The following is a 6,358-nucleotide window of genomic DNA, read 5'->3' as shown; positions in this document are numbered from 1 at the left end:
GTTGAAATCACGGACCGGGATGTGAAGGTCCTCAAAAACAAGAGAATCCCTCTTGTTCGAGTACGTTGGAACTCCAAACGTGGCCCAGAGTACACCTGGGAACGCGAAGACAGGATGACAGAAAAGTACCCCCAGTTATTCAGAACCAATGTAACCACCACTGAGGCTAAAGCTACTACTTCGGAATTTCGGGACGAAATTCCAGATCAACGGGGGGAGGATGTGACACCCCAGGGAAAACCAGTGAACGATTGAACTTACCTAGCTTCCTCAGTGAGTGCATACCAAATTTCGGGACGAAATTTCCAATTAGTTGGGGATAATGTGACAACTCGAACCTTAGACTTACTTTGTGTAACGATACGTGTTTACGAGAACGCTATTAATTGAATGAATACATGATATGTTATATGAATGTTATGTGTTACGTAGTTATGTGATTGCGAGATATGTTTGCTTAAACCCAATAGTATTCGATTACACAAAAACCCACTCGGCCCATTTAGTGGACTCGAGACCATGAGATCGCCCAAGTGGGGTTTCGGCCCACTTCCCTGTTACGTATATATGCATACACATCCCTTTAGGGTTTAGTTTTTCACAACCTTGGAACCAAGAACACACACACCAAACGCTCTCTCTCTTGGCCGGAACCAAAACCGAGGCAGCCGGACATCCCACCTCCATTCTTTGAAGTTTCGGATTAACTCTTGCTCATCTTCTAATCCGGTTAGTGTATTATTGTCGGTTTGTATTATTTGGTTTTGAGCCATGCATGCTCTATATGATGAATATGATAGATAGTGCATAAACTGTTAATGTGATATTCTTGTATGATCTTGTAATCAGTTCATGTATGATTGGGTAGGGTTTATATAAATCAAATAGATTGAAAACATATAACTGATTTATGATGATGATCCGAATAGGTAGTTCACTATCTTGAACGATTTAATGTGCACAGGAACTAGGATGTTTGTTGAGGATCCGATTTCTTGTACTTGTTGATGATGATAATCGGCTGCATATATGAAGTGATAGATATTCGGTCCGAGTATAACCGGTTAGGTTGCATGCTAGTCTAATAATATGATTCATGATTCGGTTTAAGTTTGTCTAATGATATGTTCTTGATGCTGTTACGTATGTGTTTAATGATGATGATTTGAAGGTGTTATGAAATTGCTAAAAGTGTTGCTTGATCTGATTTCGAAACTGCCTAAACTGTTTGCAAGAATTACGGATTAATTGCTGCTAATGATTATGGAAATTAGGAAGTTGGTTACGTTTTGATCTGGACACGGGTTGCGAGTCGAGACCAGCCTTTGCGACTCGAAACCTCAACACTAGCACAAGCAGCACAAGTCGCAACCGAGGTTGCGAGTCCTGTTGCGACTCGTAACCAGACCATGACAAGCCGAAATCACTATTGCGACTCGTAATCCCTTGTTGCGACTCGAGATCGCTGGTTGCGACTCGAGACCGGCTATGCACGTACACTGTTTTACACCTACACTATCACGGGCCCAATTGATTGGGCCAAGTAATTGGATCTGTTTTCTTATCTGCTTATTGGACTGCTTGTGTTAATTGGGCCGAGACCTTTATGTTGAACCTCTTATAAGTTGGGCCGGGTATAGTTCGGGCTTAGGCATTTGAATCGTACAAGTGGTGTACTTAACGTGCTGACTGTTTACGTGCATACGTGTTTGTTTTGATGTATACGTGCATTACTTGAACCGAACCTGACTTATGTGATAACCCTGTTAGGACGTGGTTGACCACTGTTAGTTCAAGAACTCTCTCTCTCTCTTTGTGTATCTGCCGAGCAACCCAAGGTGAGTTCACACAGCCAAGGCATGGGGTTCCCAGGGTGGGAATGGGATTGAATGAAATATACGTACATACTTAGTTAACGGAACTTAATGATATGAGTCCTCAGGGTGAGGATGGTGAATGATAAGATACGGCTAGACTAGTATACCTACTTGAACAGATCTTCGCACACACGCCAAGGGTTGGCTGCGATAATTATGACTGATCTTCGCACACATGCCTCGGGAAGGCTGCGAACTAAACATATTAGGACTTCGCACACATGCCAGGGTGGCCAGCGATACAAATATACATAGTCTAGGATATTTGGGAATATTAACCCAAATCTTCGCATACATGCCGAAAGGGCCCGCGATGGAAACCAATACTATACATGAACAATGAACGAACTAATACGATGCATGATTAGGTGAACGAACGCAATGCTTGCTATATCTTTTCTATTACTGAACTTACTTTCTGTGAACTCGCTCAACTAGTTGTTGACTCTCTGCTGCATGCCTTGCAGGACCTTAGGTACTAATGGAGCTTGCACAAGGAGGAGCAGGTCGTTGTAGGCAAGTGGATCGTAATTACCTATTTAACACTTATGACGTTTCAAACATTAACATTTATGTTGGGTTTTACTTTAATGCTTCCGCTATACTTAATTATGTTGGTTTGATAAACACCTTTCGTATTGATGGATAATTATTACTATTTATTACGTGTTCAATATGATTGGTGGCTTGATCCTGGTCAGTCACGCTCCCAAGCGGTGATACTCCGCAGGTGGATTTTTGGGGGTGCGACAAGCATACTCCAAGTTATTTTTCAAAACCAACAAATATGTTCCCCACTCATCAAATGGTAAAGCATCTGCCAGCTTGTCAACCCATACTTCATTTGTTTTTTCAATGCTCAAACGCTTCATCTCTACAACCAGATGACAATATCTCTCGATCAACTCTTTTGTTGACTCACCTTTGATTCCGGTAAAAATATCAAATTCCTTTTTCAGCAATGTCGTTTTGCTCTTTATCATCGAAACACTTCCAAGAAACTTCACTTTCAATGCATTCCAGACAGATTGCGAGTTATCCTGATGTTGTAGCAGAACTAAAATATCTTCTTTGATTGATTGCTGCAAGATACTCATCATTTTCTTTTCAACTTTGAAGTTGTCCTGTTCAAGCGGAGTTAACTGATGGAGTGCTTTCTCAATACCCGATCCATTCGTCGGAGGTACATACTTTGACTCAATTTTCATCCAACACTCAAAATGATTTGCTTGTACCCAGGTTTTAAACCTCTCTGACCACCCTGAATATTCGTCAATGTTCATCAACTTTGGTGGCTTTTGCATTGTACCAAGCTCATTTTCCATGTTCACGTTCTGCACAATACTCGCTGGAGATTGAACTGCTGTCATTCCCCCTCCGGAATGACATGTTATAAAACTCTTGGTTATCCATTTTAAAATGAAATCAGTTTCGAAAAATTTTCCAAGTTTTCGAAAATATGACTTTTTCAAACGAAATCACTTCTACACGAAATAGACTTTCAAACGGAATGGACACACACACGAAATGGACATTCAAGCGAAATCAAGTTTCAAGCGAATTGAAATGTCATTTCGTGCGAAATGAATAAACAATCCCTTTTCGTGCGAAATGATCAGACAGAATGGTTTTTCAAACGAAATGGTCCATTTCGTGCGAAATGAACAAAATTTTCAAGCGAAATGGTAACCTTTCACATGAAATAGTTCATTTCGTACGGAATAAACACAATTTTTCAAAAGAAATGCTGCTCGTTCACACGAAATGAAGTTTTTGGCCCATTGATCAATTTTAGTCCGAATTAAGGTCTGAAACTTTCAAGGATTGATTAAAATGATGTTTTACACGTTACATTCAAAGATCAGTCCATTTTGTCCGTGAAATCGTTTAAAAATCCAAGAATGAGTAGAAGTAGAAAGTTCTAAGCACTGATTCAGCCGATTTGACTCATCCTGAGCTCTGATACCACTTGTAGGATCGATATACGACCTGAATGAGTCGATCAGAGTCAAATCATAGTCACTAGAGAGGCGGAAACACTCTAGTAACTGAGAATCGGTGATAGAATGGAGTAGAAACAGAGATGTATACTTAAAACTGGTTTTTCATTGATTTTCAACGTTAATACACAGAGAGAAACTAGCAGCACTTCGTTACAACTTCTCCAATTGGTACCAAATGAAAAACCCAAGACCCATATTTATAGGGCCACCATTTCGCACGAAACCAACATGTTCCATTCCGCATGAAATAGCCAACTTCCATTTCGTGAAAAATGGACAACAATCCATTTCGTGCGAAATGGCTACATACACAAATAACTTTACATTTTGACACTTTACACCCTATTGCAAGCTATTTGACACGACCTAGACTGTTGACGTGGGCGATAGACATTATGTACCAACAGAATTTGCTTGATGGTACATGTTTGGAATGTGTTCATCAGCTCTTTAGATTTTTCTTTATATCTCTTCATATTGGGCTCCTTTGCAACATAACTATCGTTCACTTGACTTGACACCAGTAACGAGTCTGTGAAGACTTCAAGCTTTTTAACCTTCATTTCCTTTGCCAATATTAAGCCAGCTATCAACGCTTCATATTCAGCTTCGTTGTTGGTGGTCTGGAATTCAAATCGAAGAGCATACGTGAATTTTAACCCTTCTGGGTTGATCAGAATGAGCCCAGCCCCTGACCCTTCAACGCTTGAAGCCCCATCGGTAAAAAGCTTCCAGGCTTCAAGGTCTGAGGGTTCAGTGGCAGTTGTGTTTACTTCAGTGATTGTTTGCTTTGGGACTTCTACAATGAAATCAGTCAAGACTTGGGCTTTCATGGCCTTTCTTGGAACATAGGTGATGCTTTGTTCACCTAGTTCCACTGCCCGTTTGGCTAATCGTCCTGAATTTTTTGGTTTCTCAAGCACACTCTTGATGGGTTGGTCGGTGACCACTTGTGTAGGGTGTGCTTGGAAATACCTTCTAAGCCTTCTAGTCGTTTGGACTAGGGCTAGAGCAAGTTTCTCCAAGGGAGGATACTTGATCTCGGCCAGTTTTAGAGTTTTACTGAAGAAATAGACGGATACCTGAACCTTTTCTTGTTCAATGGTGAGGACCGCACTTATTGCTTCTTCAGCAACCGAAATGTATACAGAGATCAATTCTCCCGTTTCTGGGGCTGCAATGTTTGGGAGTGAAGCTAGGTGTTGCTTCTTCTGGTTGAAGGCTTCCTCAGCTTCTTCAGTCCATTTGAAATCCTTCTTGTCAGAGCATCCCTTGAGCGTTTTGAAAAAAGGCAACGATCTTTCAGCCAATTTTAAGGTGAAACGCTTTAAGGCTGCAAGCTTCCCGTTTAAGCTTTCAACCTCTTTCTTGCTTCGTGGTGGCTTGGTTTCGAGAACAGCCTTGATTTTGTTTGGATTGGTCTTTATACTTTGTTTTCCCACAATATGCCCCAGGAACTTTCCTTCTTCAAACCCAAACGAACATTTCTCGGGGTTGAGTTTCATGTTGACCTTCCTTAGGTTCTTGAAGGTCTCTTGGATGTCATCAAGCATTTGGTATTCTATTTTGCTTTTGATTACCAAATCGTCGACATATGCTTCCATGTTTCTACCAATTTGACTGGCAAAAGCCTTGTCAACTAGGCGTTGGTAGGTTGCACCCGCATTTTTGAGGCCAAAAGGCATCTTTTGGTAGCAAAAGATTCCGTTGTCCGTGTGAAAGGAGGTTTTTTCTTCATCTTCTACCTTCATGAGAATTTGATGGTAACCCTTGTAAGCATCGAGAAAACACTTGAAAGGGTAACCAATGAGGGAGTCAACCTTGAGATCAATTTCTGGCAACGGGTAACAATCTTTAGGACAAGCCTTGTTCAGGTCCTTGAAGTCTATGCACATTCTCCAAGAGTTGTCGGGCTTTCGAACCATGACTGGGTTTGCAACCCAGGATTGATACTTGACTTCCCAGAGAATTCCAGCTGATACAAGCTTTTCAACCTCTTGGCATGCAGCCAAGCTTCTTTCGGGTGCTAAACTCTGTTTCTTTTGGACAATAGGCTTGACATCTGGTGGTATTTTCAACTCGTGTTCAGTAATGCTTCGAGGGATGCCCGTCATATCTTCCAGGCACCAAGTAAAAACATCGCTGTAATGTACCAACATCTTTTCAAGATATGAGAGAGTTTCTTGTGAAAGGCTTGGATTAACCCTTACCCTCTCAGGATACTTAGGGTTTATGATTAGCCTTTGCTTGTCTTCTTCACTTTTGAAACTTTCACCTTCAACCATGTAGGCCTCTTGAGTAGGTTGAAGGGATGCAATCCCTCTCTCTTTAGGAAACTTGGCCGTTCCATGACCAACAGAAACAACCATGTAGAATGCACACAGCCCCGGCCTTTCTATGATCACGTCATAGTTTGAAGGTATATTGATGACTACAAATGTGAGAGGTTGAACTCTCTCCTTCTGGCCTTCACTGAAA

Source organism: Helianthus annuus, chromosome 2 (assembly GCF_002127325.2).
Source record: "Helianthus annuus cultivar XRQ/B chromosome 2, HanXRQr2.0-SUNRISE, whole genome shotgun sequence".
NCBI lineage: Eukaryota > Viridiplantae > Streptophyta > Magnoliopsida > Asterales > Asteraceae > Helianthus > Helianthus annuus.
The sequence above is the reverse complement of the archived record's forward strand: the minus strand, read 5'-3'. Positions refer to the sequence as shown.